Source organism: Cavia porcellus, unplaced genomic scaffold (assembly GCF_034190915.1).
Source record: "Cavia porcellus strain 051 isolate PalLab524CR breed Dunkin Hartley unplaced genomic scaffold, mCavPor4.1 scaffold_2, whole genome shotgun sequence".
NCBI lineage: Eukaryota > Metazoa > Chordata > Mammalia > Rodentia > Caviidae > Cavia > Cavia porcellus.
Window position 1 is genome coordinate 123,336,444 of NW_026947485.1, and position 27,327 is coordinate 123,363,770.

At 36.8% G+C, this 27,327-nt stretch overlaps 1 long non-coding RNA gene across 1 annotated transcript; it reads right to left on the reverse strand.

Moving 5' to 3' along the window:
* LOC134472886 (uncharacterized) lies at positions 1-27,058 on the reverse strand. The gene is made up of 3 exons (XR_010042892.1): positions 26,931-27,058; positions 2,867-3,001; positions 1-1,795 (listed from the first exon to the last, which is right to left on the reverse strand). It is a non-coding gene; the product is annotated as an uncharacterized LOC134472886 (long non-coding RNA).
* Positions 27,059-27,327: the final 269 nt, after the last annotated feature.

The window sequence follows — 27,327 nt, forward strand, 5'->3', positions numbered from 1 at the left end:
ACATATATAATGATTATGGTTTTATTTAAAAGAAAGAATACAAGCTTAAATTGGATTTAGCACTATTAACAGATTTCTTAGTCAAACTACTTAAATAGAAATACTTAGGAACCATTATTATTTTCTTTTATTATCTTTTGTTCAACATTTCAAAACACTTTGAGAATAATCTTGGAAATAACCAGGCCTAAGAAAAGTCATTACTAGAACAGGAAAAAGATAACACTTCAATTAATAATTGTAAGGCTATGTGGTAATTATTTATTGAATTCTAACTTACAGGTACCTATAACTGTTACTTGATTTAATACTCAAAACTAGGACTTTGAATAACATATTACAAATAATACAGCTAGTATGTGCAGAACCCAGAATCAAATCCTGATCTGTGTAACTCTAAACCCATCCTCTTTCTCCTAAATTGTATTGCTTTCTAAGTTAACTAGTTTAATAAATGTTGAAATAATTGGTCTTTTTAAATACATGTTCATAGCATCTCATAAATAATAAGAATCTCCAATGTCATAAAATAATGATCATTTAAGAAAGTTTCTAAATCACAGTCAACTAACTCATTTCCAGAAACAAACAGATCATCACTCAACCTACAATGTATGAAAATAAAATATTTACTATAAATAAAAATACATACCTGTACGGGTCTACTGTCCTCTTGTTGGAAAAAATGACACCTGTAATTAACTGGAGGAGAGTTTTACTTAGTTCATGGTTCAGAGGGTGCAGTTCATTATGTGATTTTCAACCAAGCAAGTTAACATATATATATAAAACAAACATACAATATATAAATATGCTTTTATCTATATAAATTATTTGCTTTATATTTTTATTTCACATTAATAAGTATGTTTTGAAATATCCTCAGAAAGACATAATTCACAGTCTTATTTAGCAATCAACTTATTTTGATTGTTAAAAAGTTATTTTAGGGTCCTAAATATAAATAATTAAGTACTTTATACAATAAAACTCCAAAACAAGTGAAGTCTTTCAGTTCAATATGGAAAAAAATAGCAAAAACGTTTCTTTGAAATTTTAAAAATAAAACACAAAATACAAAATTTAATATTTAATTCCTTTTTGTAATAATATCTAATGTGAATTACTTTTACTTTCACTTTATTTAATACAATCAACTCTACCGCCAAGGTTCTACAACCATTTTCTGAATACCCGTCAGCCCTTCTGATGATACAGCTCTGGTAAATCTACAGTAAGTAGAAGAAAAGTTTTGAATTCATTTATCTTACAGTGACCTACTTAGAAAGTCAAGCTATTGCAGTGTAAGCCACAAGTTTTTCAGTCATCAGCTGAGCCATCTAATATCAACACATTTTTGAAACCCACAGAATTTCTCACCTGTTTTTTAAAAAGAAATCCATCGCTAAAGATAGATAAGCCTAAATAGAATGCATTGAATCATTGCTAAATCTATAAAGAAAAAAATACCATTCAATGGCTGACTTTTAAGTCACTAAATTGAAAAGCACTTCACGCATTTTAAGCATTGTTCACCACCTCCTGCTGCAACTGAGAGGTGGGTGCTGCTGAAGAGTGATGGGAAAAACACTTGTCCATATATGCCACTTTGACTTTCAAGAAAACCACTCTCGATTTTCACCGGGTCTTTATTCATCAGTAGATTGTGCCACTATACGAAGTACTCTACACATGCTTATTTTGTCAGTTCAAAGGCCACCTCCTGAGGGGTCTCCTTGATTAGCTGCCATCCACCCATTCTTCAAAACGGAGCAGTAGTGTTCCATTCTCCAACCTGAAAAACTCAACCAGCACACTTACTTCATTATGTTGTAATGAGTTTTCAGTACTGCAGATTTTGGGTCTGATAAAAATATATCTTAGTCATTGTTCAACACAGAATTTTCATTTTAGCATTTTCTCCAAACTAAAACACTTAGAGTACTTTCAATCATTCCTTATATAAAAGTTTTTCAAGCTCATTAGTTGACCTAGCCAGTCTTGCCTCAGTGGTCTTTTATTAATAAATGTCTCCAAGTCTTGAAAAGAGCAAATATTGAGTTACAGTTTATGTATGTGAAGCTGATCCACAGACTTCTCTAGAGTTTAAGTCATTATGGACCCTTATGTAAAACACATAAGTGTTTCTCCAGATAACTATGTACCTTGCCTAGCATATAAGACAGATGAAGTAATCACCAGGCACATATGAAGTAGTACCTAATGCATCTCTGTGCAGTACACCTGCCAAAAGCAACTTAGAAGGAAGAAAGTTTTACCATGGCTCAGTTTCAGAAGTTGTTTGGTCTTGATGCCAAGACCACTAGACTCCTGGCAGAAGCACTTGGTGAACAGACCTGTTCACTGCACGTTCCTGAGACACAGGGAGAGAGGGAAAGCTTGAGGAATCCCAACATTTTCTTCATGGGCCTGCCCACAGTGACCCAACTTCCTCTCAGTAGGCCTTGAGGGCTAACAGTTCTGCACCACCCTTAGTGTAACAGGCTGATGACCAAGGCGTTAGTATCTGGCCTTTGGGGAACACGGAAGATCCACACTACAGAAAGCCATATGCCAGGCACTGTACTAAGAACTAGAGATTCAGACACAGGCACCTCAATGCCTCTCCTGTGCAGCCTCCCAGCATGCACTAACACATGGCACACTTTGGCTAATATCTGTATTAACAAGTTTCTCTCCCTTAAGATTTTCTACAGCTTCTTAGACATAACTACAGATTATGTTCTCAAAGACAGCATTCTCCAAGGTTATTGATTCCTCTATTCTGTCTGAAGAAGCTTGAAGAAGCATCTCATAAACTGCTGAGTCCACAGTGGAACTATGGTAAGAGACGTGAGAGATTCACCTTAACGGAAGGAGGAAGACGTCACTGGGTCTCCTGGTTTCATAGGCTGCAGTCCTTGGTCCAGTGGATCTTTTTGCTTTCTGCTGTGACAGCACAGTACATCATGGTTGGAGCTCATAGTTCACTTCATGATATCTGGAAAACAAACAGAGAAAAGGATAAGGAAGGGGTTGGGATCCCCATATCCCCTTTGAGACACACCCCTTGGTGACCTAACTTTCCTCACCTCATTCCCACCTCTTCAAGTTCTATGACCTCCCAATAGTACCAAAGGCTGATGACTAAGCCTTTAACACACAGCCATGGATAGCCATTCCAGATCCACTCTGTAGCAAATAATTTATACAATGCCTCCTTCATTGGCTACTACATAGGTAATTGTAGTGTAAAGAAAAAAGAAATGATGCCATCAGAGTGTGAGAAGAAAGAACTCATGAAGACTTCAAAGACTGAAAAAGTAAGGGAAAGTTTCCAAAAAAAGTAATATAGAAGTCAATCTCTAAAAATAAGTCTGAAGAAGGGGGACTCTGTGGCAAGATTTTCAGAAGGATTTGTCAGGCATGGACAAAGGACACAGTGGCCTGGTGCACACAGAACCATGCAATCCAGCCCCATTATCGAGGGTACTACAGTGCTTGTGTTTAGAGCTTGACTAAAGCTAAAGTCAAGAATGCTTAACACTCCTGTCCCTAATCTTCCAAGTCACATGCAAAACCAAAAAGAATAAAAACGTAAAATTAAATTTAAAAATTTTCCAAAGAACATAAACGACACACTATCTATAGACCCCTGATGATAGATCATTGTCAAAAACCACTTTTTGAAGAAGAGGTTGAGGGATAGAATTACAGAAAGTGAAGCCATGTCGGGGATTGTACTGGGTGTTAAAAATCATAAGCAAAAACGTGAGACCCACCCTGAAGCCTATAATCTGCAATCTTCACTTACTACAGGGGTCTAGAAACTGTGTTCACCAAAGCAGGTACGATTTGATTCCTCTTCAGAAGGTGAGAAGTTCTGAGAAAGAAGCAAACCCAAAGCCCTCCCTGCAGGAACCTGCATCTGCCATAAGAGAGGAGGAGGGATCTTTGCTCTGCTTAAAAGAAATGCAACTCACGCAAGAGAGAGGATCCTAGAAAACTCAGTTCCTCTAATTTAATTACACTAACAAGAGAGAAACAAGTGAGCAATCAATACAGAGGCAGTATAAGGGGAAAGGTGATTTGTAAAACTTACCAAGAAGAAGGAAAGTCCAACAAACAAAAAATTCCTAAATCTTAAATCATCTTATGGATCTGACTATTTAAAACTGTGTGCTGAGCCGGAGATTTAACTCCGTAGCTTACGATCTTGCCTGGTAAGTGCAAGGTTGTGAGTTTGATCCCTGGGATCCAAAACCAAACAAAACAAAACAAAACTGTGTTTTGAAATACAAATCAATAGGTTGATGAATACATTAGCAAATTGAAAAGCTGACCCAAATATACAAGTAATTTTTGTAAATAGCAAAAAAAAAAAAGCAGCAAGTTACATCAATGTGAAAAAGGACCATTGAATAAAGATATTAGAGCAGCTATGGGAATTTCTGAAAGAATTCTAAGTCAAAACTACACAAACATAATAAAACAAGATAAATCTCAAATAAAAGAAAAGGTTTAACCCAACACAACTAAAGAAACTTCAATGGTTCATATTCCGTCATGAGCTGTCTATAGGGCATTCAATTTCCCAGTACTTGCCATTTTAAAACATTTTAACTTTTGCAAACTAAATGAACAGAAGCATGGCCTCCTGTTCTAAATACACATTTTCCTGATTATTGTGGCTTAAACACAGTGTGTGCATTTATTATCTATTCTGATTTCCTCTTTTGTAAATTTGCCTGTTTGCAATTTTAGTCTGCTTTTTTCTATTTGGTGGTCTTTTTAGATTATTTTGGGATTTCTTTATTTTCTAAAACACAATTTTTGTTTGTTTTATGTGAAGCAATTATTTTCTTCTCTATCATTATTTACCTTTAAATGTTATATATAGTATCTCCCAATGTGCACCTATTCTATTTTTGATAGCAAGAAGTTACTTTTTTTTCCCTTTGAGATTTTTACTTTTTGTGTCTTATTAAAAAGGAGTTTCTCAGGGCCGGAGATTTAGCTCAGCAGTATAAGCATGTGCCTGGCAAGCACATGGTTGTGAGTTCAATCCCTGGCACACACACACACACAAAAAATGGACTTTTTGTGTCAAGGTCACAGGGATATTCTTCTGTACTATTTTATAAAGAGAAAAAGATAAAAGAGAAGAGGAAGAAAGGTAGAATAGAAAGAGAAGGAGGAGGAGCAAAGAAAAAACACTAATTCTTATGGCATGTATTTCATAGAGTACCAAGAAAGCCATATATAGTTAAAGATTTATGACAAACCAAGGATAATAGCTTTACTAAATCACAGATAAATCTCCATAATATAAGAATGCCAGAAAATAGTTTTAAAAAAAAAAAAGTATGAAGGGTAAGGGCTGGGCAGATCTGGGGCGCCTGCATCCGCCTCCCTGGGTATCTGGAGGACTGTGATTTTTCAGCAAGCAAGCGAGCATCACCAGTTCCAGTGGCCCCCCGGCCTGCTGTAAGTGCCCAGTGCACTCTGCCCCAAGCCCAGACTGTTTGGGACCCTCGAGCCTTCCGGGTGCAGTGAAGTGGCTAAGTGGGCCCCAGGCACCTACATCCGCCTCCCTATTCAGGCTGCGCTCAGAGAACTGTGGAGTTTCCAGCAACCAGACGGGCACACAGTGTCCCTGGAACCCAGCTTATCTGGAACTACAGAGTTCTGAAGAGGCAGAAGAGGGCCTCTGGTTCTAGAGGCCCAGCAGCCTGGGGGAACTGGGTGCCAGAGTCCCAGGAACTGCAAACATAGAAATGGATTTCCAACAGACCCTGAGGAAGCTTTCAAATAACACTTGAAACACAGAAATGTAGGAAAATGACAAAACGAAAGACCAAATTACAATCTCAAACTTCCAGCACATCACAAGAAACCTCAAATATCAGACATAATAGCTACTGAAATAAACAAGCAACTCCAGGAAGCTTTAAAGGAATTCAAACTTGAAATAATCTCCCAGGTAAAAGAAGAAATGACAAAAGAAATGAAAGAGATTCTGAATATATCTAAAGAAAACACAGTTAAAAAATTGGAGGAACTAAACAAAAAGATAGCATCCCTAGATGAGCAAAATAAGAAACAAACAGAATACATGAAGCAGATGCACAGAGATATACAGGAAATAAAAAACTCCACTGAAAGCTGTAAAAACTGCCTCAATGAAAGTGAAGATAGAATTTCAGACCTTGAAGACAGGATTGCAGCTAGTGAACACGAAAGGAAAGATCTTTTAAAAATAACAAGGAATCAGGAAATAATAATTCAACAATTGCAAGATGATGCAAAGAAAAACAACATAAGATTGATAGGGATTAATGAAAAAGAAGGGGACAATATAAAGGATGTCAAGAGGACATTTAGAGAAGTAATAGCTGAAAATTTCCCAAGCATGAGATCAGAAACTGACATCAGATTCAGTGAAGCCTATAGAACTCCAAATAGTCATAACCAAAATAAAACTACACCCAGACATATAATAATCACCATCCCAGAAATCCAACATAAGAATAGATTATTAAAAGCTGTCAGAGAGAAAAGACAGATCACTTATAAAGGAAAACCTATCAGAATCACAGCAGACTTCTCAGCACAAACAATAAAGTCAAAAAGAGCATGGAATGAAGTATTCCAGATCCTAATGCAAAATTATTTCCAACCTAGACTGATGTACCCTGCAAAACTATCATTCAAAATTGATAGTGAAATCCAACACTTTCATGACAAAGAAGAGCTGAAGAACTTCATGAACACCAAGCCAACCCTGCAAAAAATATTGAGAGACAGTTTAGATACACAAAGGAAAAAACAACTAAGCAAAGCAGATAATTAAACAGAACAGAAAGATAAAGATGCAACAGCAGAGAGATAACATGACAACAATAAACCAGCATATAAAAGTTATAACCATTAATGTAAATGGTCTCAATGCACCAATCAAAAGAAACAGACTAGCAGAATGGATCAAGAAACAAAATCCAACCATATGGTGTTTACAGGAAACCCAACTAATCTAGAAGGATACTCACAGGCTGAAAGTCAACGTATGGAAAACAATACTTCACGCAACAGGAATCCAAAAAAAAGCAGGAGTAGCCATTCTGTTTGCAGACAACATGAACTGTAAACCAACAATGATCATAAAGGACAAAGAAGGTCACTACATACTCGTTAGGGGAAAACTCCAAGAGGAAGAGATAACTATCTTAAATACATATGCACCAAACTCCAGAGCACCCAGTTATACAAAACAACTATTAACAGAAATGAAAACTCAAATTATCAGTAACACAATTGTAACAGGAGACCATAACATGCCATTGACACCAAGGGACAGATCAACCACACAGAAAATGAGGAAAGAAATAACAGAACTGAATCACACCTGTGAACAAAAGGACTTGATAGACATACATAGAATGTTCCACCCAACAACATAAGAATACACATTCTTCCTAGCAGTACATGGGTCATTCTCTAAAATAGACCATATATTAGCTCACAGAAGATATTTAAACAAATGCAAAAGAGTTGAAATCATCCCTTGCATGTTATCAGATCATAGTGCTCTGAAATTAGAAATTAATGATAAAAGATACTGCAAAAATCCCACAAACGCATGGAAACTGAATAACACACTCTTGAGTAATCAGTGGGTCACTGAAGAAATTAAAGAAGAAATTAAGCAATACTTAAAAGAAAATGAAAATGCAGATACAACTTACTGGAATTTGTGGGATGCAATGAAAGCCATCCTCAGAGGAAAATTTATTGCACTGAGTTCCCACATCAGGAAAACAGAACGAATACAAATAAATAACCTGATGCTACACGTCAAACAGCTAGGAAAAGAAGAGCAAGTCAAGCCCAAAAACCAAAAAAAGACAGGAAATTATAAAAATCAGAGCAGAAATCAATGCAATAGAGACTAAGAAAACAATCCAAAGAATCAATGAATCAAAGAGTTGGTTCTTTGAAAGAATAAATAAAATCCATAAGCCCTAGCCAACCTTATTAAAAAAGGGAAGAAAAAGCTCAAATTTATGCAATAAGAAAAGAAAAAGGAGAAATCACTACAGACTCTACAGAAATACAGAAGATCATGAACACCTATTTCGAAAACCTCTACTCTCAAAGGTTTGATAACACAGAAGAAATGGACAGATTCCTAGAAACATATGAAGTACCAAAGCTAGATCAAGAGGATATAAAACTGCTGAATAATCCAATCTCTGTTAATGAAATTGAAAATGTAATTAAGTCCTTACCTACAAAGAAGAGCCCAGGCCAGATGGATTCACTGCAGAATTCTACAAGAAATGCAAAGAAGACCTAATGCCGACACTCCTCAAACTATTCAATGAAATTGAAAGGCAAGCAATCCCTCCTAAGTCATTCCTGGGAGCAAATATTACTCTAGGACCAAAACCTGAGAAAAACCCAACTAAAAAAGAGAACTATAGCCCAATCTCCCTAATGAACACAGACGCAAAAATGCTTAATAAAATATTGGCCAATAGGATGCAGCAAATTATCAAGAAGATAATATACCATGACCAAGTGGGATTCATCCCGAGAACGCAGGGATGGTTCAACATACGTAAATCAATAAATGTAATCTACCGTATCAATAAAGCCAAAAGTAAGAATCACATGATCTTTTCTATAGATGCAGAAAAAGCCTTCAATAAGCTCCAACATTCATTCATGATAAGAACTTTACAGAAAATTGGAGTAAATGGTCTTTACCTCAATATAATAAAAGCCATTTATGACAAACCAACAGCCAGCATCATACTAAATGGCCAAAAATTGAAAGCCTTTACTTTAAAATCGGGCACAAGACAAGGATGTCCTTTATCACCACTCCTATTTAATATAATACTGCAAGTACTAGCCAGAGCAATTAGACAAGAGAGAGAAATAAATGGGGTAAAAATAGGAAAAGAAGAAGTTAAATTATTATTGTTTGCAGATGACATGATACTCTATATAGAAGACCCCTTAAACTCCATTGAAAGACTCTTAGATATAATAAATAAATTCAGTAATGTAGCTGGATACAAAATCAATACTCAGAAATCAATAGCATTCCTATACACTAACAACAAAATCACAGAGAGGGAAATAAGAGAAACCACACTCTTCACACTAGCAAGCAAAAAAATGAAATATTTAGGAATTACTCTTACAAAAAAAGTGAAAGACCTATACAGGGAAAATTATAATACACTGAAAAAAGAAATTGAAGATGATCTCAGAAAATGGAAAGACATCCCATGCTCATGGATAGGAAGAACAAACATTGTGAAAATGGCCATTCTCCCAAAACTGTTATACAGATTCAATGCAATCCCAATAAAAATACCGTTAACATACCTTATAAATCTAGAGAAATCACACCTAAAATTCATCTGGAACCAGAAGAAGCCTAGAACAGCAAAGGCAATGCTAAGCAGCAAAGGCAAGGCAGGAGGCATCACAATCCCTGACTTGAAGTTCTACTACAAAGCAACAGTAGTAAAATCAACATGGTATTGGAATCAAAACAGAGCCAAAGATCAATGGAATAGATTAGAAGATATAACCACAATTACAAACACACTCAACCACCTTATCTTTGATAAAGGAGCCAAGCAGGTTCACTGGAAGAATGACAGTCTCTTTAATAAATGGTGTTGGAAAAACTGGCTCTCCATTTGCCGAAAACTAAAGCTAGACCCGTGCCTATCACCATGTACTAAATTAAAATCTAAATGGATCAAAGATCTGAATATTAAAACAGAAACACTAAATCTATTGGAAGACAAATTGGGTAGAAACCTTGAAGACATAGGAGTAGGTAGAAAATTCATGAACAGGACTCAAACCGCATGGGAAATACTTCCCAGAATCAATAACTGGGACCACCTCTTATTAAAAAGTTTCTGCATGTCAAAAGAAATCTCCAGCATAGTGAAAAGAAAACCCACAAACTGGGAAAACATCTTAGTGAACTCCCCCTCAGACAAGGGACTTTTGTCTAAAACATATAAAGAATTAAAAAAACTCAGACTCCCTAAATCCAAAGATCCAATCCAAAAATGGGCATCTGAGATGAATATGCAATTCTCAGATGAAGAAATACAAATGGCAAATAAATACATGAAAAAATGTTCATCATCATTGGTCATTAGAGAAATGCAAATTAAAACCACACTGAGGTTCCATCTTACTCCTGAAAGAATGGCCAGGATCAAGAAAACCAACAACAACAAATGCTGAAGAGGATGTAGGGAAAAAGGAACTCTCCTACAATGTTGGTGGGAGTGTAGACTGGTACAACCTTTGTGGAGGTCAGTCTGGAGATTTCTCAAAAAGCTGGGATTGGAAGTCCCGTTTGTTCCAGCTATTCCACTTCTAGGCATATTCCCAGAAGAACTGAAAGCATCATTCCACAGTGATATATGTGCACCTGTGTTTATAGCAGCACAATTTGTAATCGCCAGATCTTGGAGACAACCCAAGTGTCCATCAACTAAGGAATGGATAAAAAAGTGGTGGTATTTCTATACAATGGAGTATTACTCAGCTATAAACAAGGATCACATTGAGATAATTATCAATAAATGGGCGAAGCTTGAGACCATACTCATAAGTGAAATAAATCAATCTCACATGTGTGAATACCGAATAGTTTCCCTAATGTAAGTAATGATTCAAATATATAAAAGTATGTGTAATCATGATTCCCCATTATGTGGCCTTGAAGCCTTATAAAGTTGTCACTTCTTAATTGGAATGGCTTTATTCTGGGCTGCTTGATATTATTACCTGTGATGAAATGAACAGCTATTTTGAAGAAAATAAGTCATCATAATAGCTAGTGCTGATTTACTATCATCTTGTTTTGAAGCCCCACCAAACTATGGCTCTTCTGTCTCCATTGGTTTTATCATGATGTATCTTGCTGTATTTTATGATATGTGATAATATAAACAAAAATTGTTATAGGCAAAGAGGTAATACAGAAACCATTGTTCGTTTTCTGTTAGCTGGTTCTAAATACCCTGCAATGCTTTCATCCACTTGAATGGTTTTACACTGACTTGATATATTTGAAGCTATAGTATATGAAGTTGTATTCAAATATTTCAAGGAAAAAGACACTATGGTAACTACTATTAAGTCGAGTTATTTGGTGATGAAGCACTAGGTTTCTGAAACTGTCATGCTTTGACCTGTATTGTTATGTTGTTATGTCCTCTTTTATCTCAATATCTCTCTTATTCATTAAAAAAACTTTTTAGTTATTTTTATGACTTTTTAATTAAGGGGAAAAATAAAAAATAGCAGGATATATTATAGTAACTTTTTTTTTGTCTTTTTCATTTTTATCGGTACCAGGGATCGAACTCACGACTGCCTGCTTGCAAGTCAGGTGCTTATGCCACTGAGCTGAATCCCCAGCCCCTATAGTAACTTTTTAAATTTCCTATTAACTTGGTTTGAAGTCCTGTAGTACTCCCACTATCTTGTTTTGACTGATTAGACTCTGTTCCATTCTGTATGATAGTATCAGGTTTGAGGGTATAGGCAACTACTTTGAAGGCAATAAGATTCACTATGATGCCTATTCTGGTTTGACTATTATCTCCTTTGGAAGCCCTGTAATGTTTACAATGTTTAGGTTTTATTGGTCTTGTTCTCTACTGTTTTGTTCAACTTTATAATACCTAATGAGATAGACAATTCTTTTTAAGGAAGCAAGAGGCATTATGGTAACCACTGTTGATAACCTTGTACTCTGTTTTTACATAATGTGCTATGTCTATCCTTGGTTTTGACTGACAGCTTTGTTTTGCCACATTTGACTTTATTCTCTTCCCAAAAAAAAGTAATAAGAACTAAGGAGTAATAAAACCCAAAATGTGTAAATTTTGATGTAATAGAGAGAGGGGAAAAAGTGCTCTAAAGGATACAACTGCAAGTGTGTTTAGGGTGTTAAATAGCTGACCATATTAATGTTTTTGGTTGGATCATTGAACACAACTGTTTGCAGTCTCACTGTTTGAATGTACACTTTGTATGCTTTGATACTGTGACTTGAGCAACTATCTCTAAGATGATAATATGTAATCTGTTAACTGGTGATTTCTTACTGTGTGTGTGTGTGTTTTTTTTTTTTTTTTTTTTTGTAGTTCTGTATTACTTATGCCCTTACACCATTTTGTTTTGTTTTGTTTTTTCTCTTTTTCCTTTTAAATAAAATTTTTAAAAAAGTATGGAACCATAATAGGAAAATTTTCAAGAAGCATTAATAAACAATTGATTGAAAAACTACAAAAAAACCTAATTAAGCGATGGAAATGTCCATTTAACATAAGCTAGGAGTCTGAATTTCACCTAGTAAATTAAACCCTTAAAATTCTGAAAAGAGTCTTCTTAGAAGACAGTAGAATATGGTTCCAGTCACTGCTGATAGGAATATAAATTGGCACACTGCCCATGGAGGCAGTTTGGAAATCATTTTAATTACAACTCTGGCCAGCAGCTCCATCTCTGATGCATATTTCACTTACACAGGGAAAACACATTCACTGTAGTGCTGTTTGTAAGCACAAAAGGCCCGAATATTCTAAACCATCTACGGGGTTCTGGTTTGAAAAATTACAAAACCTCTACACAATTGTATACAGCATAGTTGTTGAAAAAGAATGGGGAAGCGTTCTTATTGACACCTAAGTATGTGTGAAAATACCATTTTCTTTTTTCATCTGAGAGATTTTTAAAAGGAAATTATATACATTTAAATGTGTACAACATGACCTTTTGATATACCTAGTGAGCTGATTGCACAATGTGGCTAATTAACATACCCATCTCTTCTCCTCACTGTGTACACAAGCTTGTACCCACACATGTTTGCATGTATGGTGATAGTGCTCAAGGATCACTCAGCAAATTTCAAGGATACAATAAAGTCTTAGTAACCATAGTAACCACACAATAAATTGCACTACTATTCACAATAGCCAAGATGTGGAAATCACCTAAGTGTATGTCTACAGATGAATAGAAAAAAAATTGTGGCATGTACACATGATGAAATATTATTCAACTTTAAAAAAAAAATAACTGCCATTCGTAACCATGTGGCTGAACCTCAACATTATTCCAAGAGAAATAAGCCAGACACAGAGAAATACTGCATGGTCTCACCTGCATGTGGCATCTAACTAGTCCAACTCACAGATGAAAAGAGTGCAGTGGTTACCAGAGACGGGCTGGGGAGCCAACGGGAGCCACTAGCCAAGGGTGCCCATTCCACTTACAAAAGATGAGTAAACCCAGGAGACCCGCACAGCTGATAGCACTACATCCAACAGACGAGAGAGGTTTTGTTAATTGAACGAAGCCAGCTGTGGAAAAATTGGGTAGGAAGCAAAGTTTGTACAAATCAGGGACAAACAAGGCCACATCATTTCATTGGCTTCTATTTGTTTAAACTAGGGATGATATAAAATAATTACAGTGATTATCAGCAGGTGAGTCATGAGAGGAGGTAACAGTTTATTTTTAGAGTCTTTCCAAACCAAGCATACTTCACATGCTTTCTTCTTTCTCAACTTTGGGAGTTGGATTTTACAGCATATTCAATGGATTAAATTTTAATATCACTTTATAAACTTAATAAGGTTAGTTTTAAAAAATAAAAACCAATAAAGGTAAGACCCTGAGCTTTCTTCTACCTTCCTTTGGCCTCTTTTAGAGAAACAGTGGAAAGATTGTCCTAATTAATGCTTTACTATGCTGTTATTTTTGTGAGCCAAAAGGAATTAAGTTTCCTGAGATATTTCAGGACAGGAATTACACATTCAGAAATGTTCTTCCTAAAGGAGACTACGAGGGGCAAAACAATTTATAGGAAGCTAAAGCAGTAAAAATATTCCATGCAATATGACAACAACAGCTTCAGAGTTAATATTAAAAGCACATATAAAGGGGGGGACAAGTTACCATTAAATGATCAACTGACAATTTGAAGCAGAATATACTGAAGTACAGAACATTTTATTACCATGTCTATTTCTTGCAATTTAGAAAAGCCATAAAGTTTATCTTCTAAATCTGTAATCTAATACATAACACTATAGCACATTTCTAAACTAAGTTTTGAATTGAATCATCCTTGTAAAACCAAATGACATTTTGTCACCAATTTGAAGAAAAATGTGGTCTATGTTAAGATCTTATAATACATAATAAAGCAGCTCACAACATATGGTTAGACAATTTTGAGCATTTTTGTTATCACCGTAACATCGGGGTGTTAATGTGTATGTAACCACAAATATTTAAACTACTCCTTCCATTATATCAGATGACAAGAATGGTGCCTGAAAATTGTCTTATTTGTTCAGGTAAATTAACTAATGTCAGATCAATAAGGAATGTGCTTATCATCTGTAAAATCTAGGTGTTCAGAGTATCACGGGCTAAAACAACATTTGTAATGGTGTGAAAATGAGAAAGGATTTATATTCCTGAAAAGATTTATATTTACAGTTTCTTTTTTGTTGCACTAGCTGGCTTCTGAGTCTCTTTTACAGAAAAGAACAAAGCCTTGAAAAAGAAGAGTCATTTAATGAAGGGCAGAGAAGGTAAAGCCTTGTTCATCAGCGTGAAGCGCTGAATTCCTGTTGTTCTCCCACCAGAGCATAGACCGTGCCTTGAATGCAGGACAGCCGGGTGGACCAATGGGCAACGCAGCTGAAATCAATGAACTGCAAAGGCATAGAGTACAGGAAATGAAAAACAGAAGGAGAAGGACATTTTCAAGGCATTCACACCACAACTTGTGGATCTAATTTGATTTAGCCTGGATTTTCACGTTCTCTGTTTGGTTTGATACCAGGAACTGAATCCAGGGCTTTTACTCTGAGCTACATACCTAGTCACTGGCTGGTGACTGATGGATGGTTGATTGACTGATTTGAGGCAAGGTTTCCCTACATCATTAAATGGCCCAGGGCTGGGCTCAAACTTGTTATCCTCCTGCTTGAACTTCCCAGAGCCCTGGGGTGGCACCATGCCCAGCTATTTTCATGTTGTCATGTATTCTTAAGTATGTACCTTCTGCAGGGAGAAGACAGCTGGCCTGCCCAGAATCTGCTCTCCCCACACCGACCCCTGCATGGGTCCCACTTCACAAAGATTTCTGCTTCAAAGCTGTGAGGTCCACACAGACCAAGACGTCACCAAGAAGAACAGGCCCAGGATGAGAAGGATTCTGTCCATCAAGCCTGCTACCACATGGCCAAATGTTGAAATTCTATCAAATAAAGAACTAAAGTAATCATCTGTGCCACTATGGCTATTGATATATTTCATGGAAATGTTGTTCTAAAGTCTTATTTTTAGTAAGAGAAATTCACAAATTGTTACTATCGCTAAAGAACCTTATTTGAAAGGGAAGTAATTTTGGAAATCTTCAGCTTACTATTTAATGAATATGTTCTAAGGATAAATCATAATTTTGTAAAAATTTTAATGTTTCAGCTACCATTTTCCATTTTACTTTTCAATAACTTTCATTGAGAAATCCTTAACTGAAACAAGAAACCAACCAAGATAATGACATTTAAATTTTGTTGTTGTTGCTACTGTTTTTTGTCCTTTGTGGTTCTGGAGATTTACTCAGGGCCCTTGCACAGAGATATATATACAGTCCTTTTTAATTATTTTTTTTGAAACAGGGTTTCACCAAGTTGCTAATTAGCTCAAGTTAGATTCATATCTGGGATCCTCCTGCCTCAGCTTCCCAAAGTGCAGGGATTACAAACCTGTGCCACCACACCCACTTGGACTTGTAAACTTGATGACAAAGTCTACCTCTTATTTTTTTTAGCAACTGTCTTTTCCTGAACTTGGAACTCAATTCATAATATACATGAACTTCTCTACTTTACTGTATAATTCTACAGTTGTGTCAAGATTCAGGAGTTAGTTTAAAAATGAAAAAGCAAAGAATTAAAAGCAGCATGTTCCTTGTGCAAAATATAGAAATGTTTGGTTTCCACCAGCTGACCCTGCTATCGCCTCAGTGTAGGTGGAAGGACTAAGTGGTAGAAATTCCAGACCACTTTTAGGCAGGCAGCGTGTAAGGTCTGGCTTAAAACCCATGTTCCACTTGGCACTCAAACCTCCAAGACAGCATTCAAGGAGCCTGGGATACGCGATCAGTGTCTCCATTTCTAGAGACACTGACACAATTGTTCCCAAATTGATAAAATACAAAAATCATTATCTCAAAAATATTTAGTTGGAGTAAAATACTACATAAGAATTGCATATTTAAAAGAAAAAAAGAAAGGCCTGGAAATGTAGCTCAGTGGTAGAGTGGCTTGCATAGCATTCACAAGGCCCTGTGTTCAAACCCCGAAACCACAAACCACCCCTAAAAAAAGAACTGATAGTGTCTCAGAGACATAGTTAACCAAAACTTTAGGGCACATTGTTTTCAAAAGCACACTGACAATGACTTAAATAATGATATTGATAATAACTATGACATTTATAGAGGGCTCTGTATAAATTTTGTAGGTCTCTATATTATACAGACCAGCCTATAGTTTACAGCCAGAAGTTTATTATGAGATAATTGAATGTATAGAACATGTTTTACATTCCCTGCCTCCATTTCTATACATATATCTCATACAAATATAACATGTTATTATATTTGTTAAAATAAGCTTTAGTGACCATTTTTACCAGTGACCATTTACTGGCTAGTCAACATGCTTTAAAATAATCAAAAACAAAGCATCAGTGTCATAGCCTTGTTATTCCTCAGGAATGTAGACATCTATAATGATCTTTAAGATGAGGGTTTTTATTTAAAACACATGAATTATTACACTAAAATACCAACATTTCTTACAGTTAAATATATAACTAGCATTACAGAAGATAAGTTTTTGTTTTCTTCTTTACCAAAACTATGTGTACAATATAAATTGTCTTCTCTAAGATAAATGCCTATTCTAGAAAGACACATTCCTGGAGCTTTGAGTTATGCTCTTGAGTAAATTAGAAAACTTGACTAAGGACACTGATGAAACTGAGGAAGATCAGTTTCTGGTACGATAGTGATAAAAAGCAGTATCCCACCAAACAACGAAACTTAACTTCATGTTAAATGTACGGGACACTAGAAGATGGCACCAGTAATAGTCGGAGGAGACATTTACTGACCACCAACTGTATACTCAGCCCTCAACCCCACGGGAAGCAAGGCAGCCTTTGCGTACTGTGAGACAATGATTTGTTCATGACTGTCCCTGTCACAACAGTCTCTCTGTCTCTTGTAGACCCAGGATGAATGTGAGTATCTGTAGTTGTGTATTTCACACAAGAAGAAGACATTAAAATTGATGAAAAGTCAGACAGGATATGCTACTTGAGTGACACATCTAACCCCGAATTTCACATTTATGTCATTAGAAATTATGGTTAAGAAGTAACAGGTTAAACCCTCCCTGCAACCCAGCACCATGTATGGGCTGCCACTGGCAGGAGTACAGCCAGGCTGCAGACTTTCCCCATGAGCCAGTGCCATTTGAAGACTGCAGTGGGGGAAGAGAACAAGGATTCACCAAGAAGTAAGCCCTCTCTGTGAACCAGCAACATGTGCTGGCCAGCGGCAGCTGGGGGACAGCCAGACCCCAGCCCCTTCCAGCACGCAGCCTGCAAAGCAAGAAGAGCCAACACCCCACCCCTACCCTTCCTGGGTGACAAACTGATCTGAAGAAACACAGGTGAAGATGATAGCTTTTGAGGTGAAATGCAATTTGATGCTTGTGGTGTTTTGGTGTTTCACTGACTCTGCAGGGCTAAGGATGGCGATCTCACCCTCTGTCCAAAGGATAATGGTACCCAGTGTGGCATCTAGGGAGGATCTCCTTCTGAAGATGGTAGCTATCGTTAGTTCCCCGTTTTCTTGTTTTGAAGTCCTGTATCATTTTCATTGTTTTGTTCATTTGGGTTTTATTCTGTTTTATTTTCCTCTGTTTTATCCCCTTTAAAATAAATAAATAAATAAATAAGAAATAATAAATTAATAACATCAAAATTTTGCTCTGCCACACACTTTCTAGGAAACCTGAGAAAACTCCTAGCAGATAACACCATTTTACACTACAGGAAAAACATGTGGCAGGAAAACAAAATCAAGAAGGCAGCTCACAGCAGCCTCCATCAAGACACCAGTCTCCCTGGTTACTCACAGTAAGCTGCTCTTCACCCTGGGTGCTGTGGTCCTCACTGATCTCTAAGGGCCACCCACTGACTCTGCAGTGGCACCAGCCTGTCGCTTCATATCTACAGGTACAACCAATGCTTCCTGAACTTCTGTCCACATCTTTCAATAAAGTAATGGTATGGGAAAAAAAAAACCTTAAAATTCCTCTTGTGGAATGATGCTGTATGAGATTTAACTCTTTCAAGAGAAATCTGTCTCATCAAAACCTCAGGGTGCATCAAAATCAATATACTGTTGCGCTGAAGTATGGGTCTCCTTACATTCTCTAGGAAATCTATTATGTTTCAGTTACAGCAGTAGCTGCTCCCATTATTGGAAATGGTCTCACCAGCATCATCTCCAGATTCAGACTGCTGGCTCATTATAGGTTCAAAGTTCTCCTAGTCCTCCTTAGAATAAGCAAGTGTCACTCCATGCTAACATGGCAGATATCAAACTCCTAAAGTTCCTCACTAACATACACTATCAGGAAATGCAGTTACACCAACACACACATACACACACACACACACACACACACACACACACACACACACACGAAAGTAATGCTCTGCCATAGAATTTCTTGCTCCTAACTCGGGCAGTTTTAGCCAGCCAACAACTGGCTTATTTTTGTTGTGTAAAATGCCAAACATGTGAGTCATACCTACTACCTTCTCCTGTGACTTGGTCAATTCCAGTACTAATGGGCAACTGAGAAGTTTGGGGGAAGTCATTAAAACTCATTGGATTTTAAGGATTTGGGTTGATTTTCCTAGTTGAGCTGAGTCCACAGGGACAAAGGACATCCGTGGACAGGAAGGCAGGTTTAGTGTGAGTAGCACATAGCTCCTAGAGAAAGCAAACAAATCAGGGCTTTGGGAGGTGACAGAAAGGAAATGAGCAGAGTCACACCCTGAGCCCATCTTCCAGGCAGTCCAGAGAGCAGGAAACAAGCCACGCGTCCCCTGGCCCCAAGGGCGACAATCCATTGCGCAGGTGATCAGGAGGAAGCCAAGCAAGCTTCTGTCTTTTTAACCCATTTTGATGTCTCTTAACCAGTCAATATTGTACCTTAAGAAAATTAGGGGCAGGACCTTCTGAACTTTTAAAATTATAGGAAACATAGTATCTGACTTACACATGTTCATTTTTAAAATAATGTTAATCTGATCTTACAAATATGTTCATAAATACAAAGAAATCTGTCAGTCATTGCTTACTGTACTACTTAGTTTAGAACCTGGAAAGAAAAAGACTTAAAAGAGTTAGCATTCTTCCCAGAATTCTTCATCAAGAATAAATACAAGCCTTCAGGATGTTGAGCATTGTTTTCCTCACAAAATAGAGAGGCCTTTGTTGATAATCAGGACCATGATAATCAGGACCAAAATCCTTGTAGAACACCAACTAACATCTAAATAATAGAGATTATATCTACACTGACCACCAGGCATATTGCAATCTAAATGCTGAGTGAAGCAAGGATGTAGAAGAATTCTTTTTAAGTAAAAGCTAAATTAAGGAATGACTATTTTTCCCATAAGCATTTGGGAAAGATGGTGGTCATATAGATATAGATGTAGATGTAGATATAGATATAGATAAGCATATATATTACAGGGTCCAAATAATGTTTCAGGAAGGACATGGGAAGATTAATCCTCTAAATTAACTCAATCAAAGAAAGAAAAAGATGGTAATAAGTGTATTAGGGAAAAACAGAATGAAATCAACATGTACAAAGTAGACTGAATTTATTAGCGAGCTATGAAAAATAAAACTATATAGGTTGAGTATGGCAAAACTGGGAACCAAGAGAACATTATTGTTTCCATATCTATGGAAAGGATGTTTTAGAAAAGTATGAACTTCAGGTTTGGAAAAATGTGCCTTAATTTATGCACCCTAGACATCAGCCTAAGTTCATCATTGGAACATATTATCATAAGAATCTGATATAGGACACTAGAAAATAGAAAAATGAGTAAATTTAAGAAACACTGAAAAAGATAGCAGTCTAAGTCACCAACAGACTGGATATGAAGTCGAGGATGCATATCAAATAATCAACTCCCACAATCCCTTATTGATTACCCCCCTGGGAAACTATTGAGGGAGATGAAGAGGTTGGGAAATGAGCCATGGGGAGGGTTGATTTGCACCCTCCTGTTCTAGTTCTCATTGTTAGACTAATTCCAAGCAATGACTACTAACACTCAATACTACCCTAATTGCCATCAAAGAAAAGATCATTCTAGCTCTAAGGAGCTTTTCCCATAGGATGACAAAAAAAATTCATAAATGTTTTTAAAAGATAATGTAGACTGTTCTGTGAAACAAAGGAAAATGAAATGTGAAAGCTGTGATGGTGAATCAAATGGTATTTGTGTCACTGATAGAACTGAAAATAAAAGAACAGCACAGGAAATGGGGGCAGTGGATTGAAATGTCACAGTGGAAAGCAGGATGTAGAATCTTGAGCTATGCACTGTCAGATTAGAAACAGAAGAGAAGGGACAGAGGTGGAGCCACCACGCAGAATCTGCTGAGCTCTGGGAATGGGCAGAGAGGCTGGGAGTTGCAGACAGAGAAAGCCACGCTAAGGGACAGCCTGCCTTCTAGGGAGGCACACAACACAGCAGCCTCAATCGCTGACCAGGGAGCAGAGCAGAGGCCACGTGACAGTACTCCTCATCCTCCCCGTCAGCACTTTCTGTTCTGTTTTCAAGCAAATAAAATTGTAATAAACACTTCTTGAAAACTGCCAGTTGTTTGTGTTGAAATAGAATGTTTTACACTTGAGAAATATTTTTAAAGGAGCGAAAAGCAGGTCAAATTCTACTTTTCTGAATTTCAATTTTTATTAGTCCCTGTTTGTAGTATCTAAAGACTGCATTCCTCTTGGAGAGCTTGGTGCAGGGACCTAATACATCTTAATTCTTTTTGCATAACCTTCTCTTCTCCTCCCATGCCCTTTCCTCTGTCTCTTGGTCCCCTTCTCATCAACAGAGTTCTTTAGGAGAAAAAAGGGATGGGTGGTAGAGAACTAAGTGATGAAGCAAATTTAAACTATTGTATAAAACGCAGAAGAATTTAATCAGAAACCAAAAGGAATGAAGAGCTTTCCTAATCACTAAAGATGATGAGGTCAGCAGACCTTGAGCACAATTTCGAGACTGGGATATTAAGCTCCACCAAGACTGGTAACCGTAGGTTCTCTACCAGACCATGCAAATTAAATTAATGAAGTATCGCAGAATATATCAAAATGTTTGAGTCAGAACATGTCTGCGTTCAAACCCAGCTTCTCTACTTCAAGACAAGAACACCAGTTGCTTATGTTCTAAGGACTCACCTGTAAACTGAGGATAATACATAGAATCTACCTTATCTAGTTGTTGTTAGTCCTGATGATGATGGTGTTTGTAAATCATTTAGCACCTGGCCTGGTGCAAGTTCATTAAGTGCAAAATGTTTACTATTAGGAGAATTTGTTCCTATCTACTTAGTAAGAATACTATCCTTCTTTCAAACTCAGACACAGATATTTTCAGGTACTTGCCGATTTCCTCTTTCATTTTTCTTGGGAAAACCTATTTTAAGGTTTTATAAGTATTTAATATTTTCTTTAAACTATAAATTGCTTAGGGCTGGGAGTTTAGCTCAGCAGCACAAATGCCTGCCTGACAAGCGTGAGATCGTGAGTTTGATCCCTGGTACCAAAAATAATAAAATAAAATAAAATATAAGTTGCTTATCTATAATATATTCCAGGACTTCACAAATTACTGGCCTTTTTCCAAAAGTTGAAGTATTAAGATTCTTTTGCATATAGCATGATTCCTCTACATGGTATAAAAAACAACTATTCCTTTGGTGAGAAATTAAAAAAAAAATCAATTCAAAATTCAAGGCTTAAAGAATGCAACTAAAAACATTAAAATTTTCCATTAGGTTAACTAGTATCTCTTTTGGTATCAAAATGTCACTTTATCTATATATAATTCTATAACATGTATGAAATTTCAAGTTATAATACCATAGCGACAACAATTAGATTAATTCAAGTCATACATGTCTTAAACAAGCAGTAATATTGTCTTGTGCTGAGGAATTTTGCACATGTAGAAATATGAGCCACACAGATCCATAATTTAAGGAGATTAAGACATTTACCAGTCTTCTTTTCACCACCGTAACACTGTGGTATTGTTTGTGTGTCAGATCACCACCCACTAGCAGTTGGGAAGCCCTTTGAGTTGATTTCAACAAGGAATTCAGTTGAGGAAGAAATGAAATGTGAAGAATGTTGAGCGTGAGTTGGATAATAAGCTCCCAATGTGCCGTATTTCTGTATTAAGTCCTTCCATTCTCATTCCCCAAGAATTCTCAAACTCAATCACAAAACATAGCCTGACCTTTAATAACTTGCTGGACTGAAATGTTAACCTTCGAGATTCTGCAGAATTCTTCCGTAAACTCTTGCTCTGGAAAGTGAATAGCTCAGAGTGCTAAAATTGTCTCCTATAATAACCACAACAGGATCATAAGAAACCTGCATTTAAAAACCAAATAAAGCCTTCCGTGGGGGCGGTTCACCACTTCCCCTTTTTTAACATGCAGGAACTCATTTAGCTGCAAAGATAAAAGCAAGAGCTGCCTCCAGATATGTAGGGAAGCTAGATCTAAGAATACGAAATGCCTCGGTGGCAGGGCCATGTGGGCAGTTTTCTGTATGAAGAGCCCTCTCCTAAAATATCACAGGTGGACACTAGAGTGCCTGCAACTGTCTTTGTACTGAAATTGACTGAAGAAGGAAGAAAAACATCCCAAATTAATTCAACTGGAACTGTCCCTAGTTGTTTAACATCCACTTTCCATTTATTGCCATGTGAATATGTTCAAAAACCCAAAGCCAAGATGAAGGACTATTCTCAAACTGCCAATAACATCAGAAGAATGAAGACCCAAATGGCCGTACCCTGCCCCTTCTCCACAGAAAGAACTCATGAAACTCCATCTATTCTATAAACCAGTGCCTCTTGCAGAAAAGTTGTCATTCAGCCCCTTCCCAGATGGTTTAAATGTAGCTTCCACACACACCCAACATCCCAACACACCATGGGTCCACTTATACATTTATCACTTGACATATTTACCTGGAACTTATTCAGGGTGTTAGTATTTTCCAATAGTGTCACCGTGTAATAAATGTTCTATAATGTCAACAAAATGAGTGTAAGTATACACAGATATAAGGGCAGATTCTGACCATCCTGTTCACCTGTAGAGACAACTTTTTGTGAGGCCTTTTGTAACAGAGTATTTCTGTTCAATTTTTCTACAGATGTCTCCTCTTTTTCTCTAAATAAAGTCTCAAAAGCAGTAAATCCTATTTTTAAGTAAAATAAAGACTATAGTAAAAAACATGTTGTTTCATCAATAAAGCTTTGTATTAATTTGAATGTAATTTGACATGTTTTTTGCTCTATTATTGTCACAGGTTTTTTTAAAAATGAAATCTAAGAACTAGATTAGAAGAAAAATATACCAGAAAGTGTGATTGTGTAAGACACAAGCACTAGGCAGAAAAACAAAGTAAACAATGAACATTTTCAGAATTTGACTTCTTTTTACCTAGACTAAAATTTGAACATTTTCACCTATGCCATCTTAGGATATCCCAGTGTAGTAGAACCTTACATTTATTTTCTATCTTCATCATAAATGTTTTTCTACTTGGATGACATTGTACCAAAATTTTTTCATCCATATGTTTCATTTCCCCAATTTTCACTCCCTAGAAATACAATTTCCTTTTTTAAGAAGTATTTTGGACATAACTGCTTACTTAACCCAAGAGATTTTGAAAATTTTCAAATTATGTGAACTTTCTATGCTACTCATATACCTGTCTGGATGCAAATCTGAGTTTATAACTTTATCTAAATATGTTTAAACAAGTTCAAAAGTGAGGGGGAAGAACACAGTCAGTTAGTGCTCTTGCATAGCTAAGTGGTAACTGTAACTGTCTCAGCTAATAAATTTGGTCATGAAGTGTGGCCTTCACATTCAAAGCATGACATAGCCAGTCAGGTTATGTGACCTCAACCTTTTTACCATTTTCATTCCATCAATTTCACTGTTGATGGAAAATCATTTAACTCTCCCATTTCCCTAACCTTGTGTTGTGCCTTGTGTAAGAGGAGAATTCTGGACACGTAAAGAACTGGCAATGTGAGCTTCTTCCAGGGATAAAGGACCAGCCTTTAAAACACACTGCAATCCCCTTCTTACTCTCATAAGCACTAAGCAGAAGGAAAATCCATCACTGCCCTGCATGTCTTGTAGGCTTTTAATTAACCGCAAACTCCTCTCTACTCCAGTTTTGTCGTATAATTCTGTAGATCTTCCTATCACAGGTGCAGCCTATTTCGCCACCCCTTACATCAGGGTCAGTCAGGACTTGAACTACTTTCTGGAACCTGAGCAAATATAACATAGGAGAGGGCTGAAAATCTTTGCACCTTGGGATTTGCCTCCTGGTTGCTCTGGGAGCAGTTCAACTGCCACGTGAATAAGTCCCTTTGAACGAGTCTGCTGGGGACGGACTTGCTGTATGGTTGAAAGCAGGCATGAATTCTGGGTAATGAGAACTGGTGGGCTGGATGTCAAGAGACACACAGCCTCCATGGTCCTTCCTGTACTTCAGCTAGCAGTGGCCAACCAAACCACCTGACATGCAAGCGAGGCCACGAGGACTGTGACCTGTCAGGCTGCAAGCTGATAGCAGACCTGAGGGGAAGCCTAGTGAGTGACAATCAGAGGCAAAGTAACTGGATAATCCCAGCCAGGCCACCAACTCATAGATTCAAAACTAAGCACATTGTTTTAAATCACTACGTTTTAAATTGTTTGCAACATTAAAAGCTGATAGTATGACTCTATGGGAAAAGAAATAGGATGTGTTAGTTAAAGAAATATTTAATTCCTCAAGCTGAATTTTGATTTTACTCTTCCTGAAAATTACTATTTGTCCAAGTAGAGGCATATACACTTGCCGTTAGCATTTTGTACTTCAATGAATGAACCTTTCATTCACATTTGTACAGCTGTTCAAAAGAAACTTCAACCTAGAAAATGTGTAATATGTAAACCAAAGAATAATAAAACCAGAGGCAAGTACGGACTTAGGCTTTGCTCATATCTTTGACCACCAAAGGACGCTGGAAGCTTTTCTGCAGATGAATACCTCAAAACTGGATACGCTGGGAAGAAAGAGTGGGATGGAGAAGACAGCATTTCGGCTAACGGAATGAAATTCATGAGGAAATGTTTGGACATTATCAGCAAGAGAACTAAAGGAACTAAAGAACTAAAGACAGCAGGAATTTCAGGCAAGTAGAATCAACAGGGCCTGGAGAAATTCTCATAAGATCGCCTTGTGAAGAATCCAAATTACATATCTGTTGTCTTGTTCTTTAAGAAAAATCCTGAGTTTCTCAAGTTTCTAAGAAATTGTTACAAATGTGCAATAAAATAAATGTTATGTGCTTTCCCAGCATGGTATGGTAACCTTGAAAAGACTGCTTAGGATAGCTGGAAAATAGTGCATGACCTTGTGGAAGTCTGAGGAGAGCCAGGGGGACGGAACTTTCCTCTCCACCCTCCCCCACGGTACAGAAGAGGAAACCAACTTCGGTAAAAAGGTGGCAGGAAGCCCTCTGGGTTTTATTACCTAGAAATAGGCAAAGGTGCTTGGGGTCAAGAATTATTCAGAAAATGTTTCACAAACCATCTCTTGTAAGCACATACCAGTTGTACATCTTTTTCACCAGAAAGAATCACTTTGACATGATTCCTGGTTTCAAGATGAAGTGGCATATAGATGTAAAATACTAAACCAATATGTAGCTAATTTCATCTTCATTAGAACTAGCACTTTCAATAATGATCCTTTCTTTCTCCGAAGCACTGTTTTGTTTTTAGTATTTTGGTTATTTCTGAACACTTACACACTTTCTGGTAGGCTTCAAGTCACTCAAAGGAAAAAGGGTTATGTTAGCTTATTAACAAATAGCCAAAGACCAGAAGAACTACACAATACTTCAGATTGTTGTCCAATGTTCTTGTATTTTAGTGAAAAAATGAGAGAAATTAATTCTTGAATATTTACATAATCAACATGTACCTAAAGGAAAAGAAAGTATTGAGTAAAATTATTTCAGTTCATGAATGGAGAAAGCTATTGAGAGGTGCTAGAAATGAGTAAAATCTAGAAAAAACATGGTCAGAGATGGTTTGGTAAAACACATCTCCAATCCTCAGTGAAGGTGCCATTCATTTAGAACAGAATCACACTGACCTCTAGCTTAAAGATGCACTTCAGAGGAAAAATATTCTGCTTTAAACACAATAATCTAAAAAGATTTCTTTGATGTTAAAGTACTTTGATGTTAACTCATGTACTTTTAATTTCTGTGCTAAATACTCTATTTCTAAGCCAAGAAAACCAGAAGGCACTAACTGTAAGACAAAGACAATCCTAGACTCTTTTAAGGGATGATTTCCACACAAACACCGATTTAATTCATTTGATCAAATGTTTTACTTTAATTCTCACCTTTTCTGCTCCTAGGACATTCCTGCTCTGTTTTTCTTCATTCTTTGGAAGGAATCCAAGTAAATCACATAATTATTGGGAAGAGTTCTTCTTATCTCTGCATGTGAGGGAGGGAAAATCAGTCTCCATGTTAATTAGAACCTTAATTTTCAAAGATAAATAAATTCAAAGATCTGGGGGTCTTTTTCCTGGCCTTTGTAATTAATTTTACAGATGATTCTAGCATCCTCTCTCTCTCTCTGTCTGTCTCTCTCTCTCTCTCATATATATATATATATATATATATATATATATGTATTTCTAAGATGGCACAAATCAGATTCTACCTTTTAGCATAATATACACATATTATATATGTACACAATATATACATATATATGTACATTTCTAAAATGGC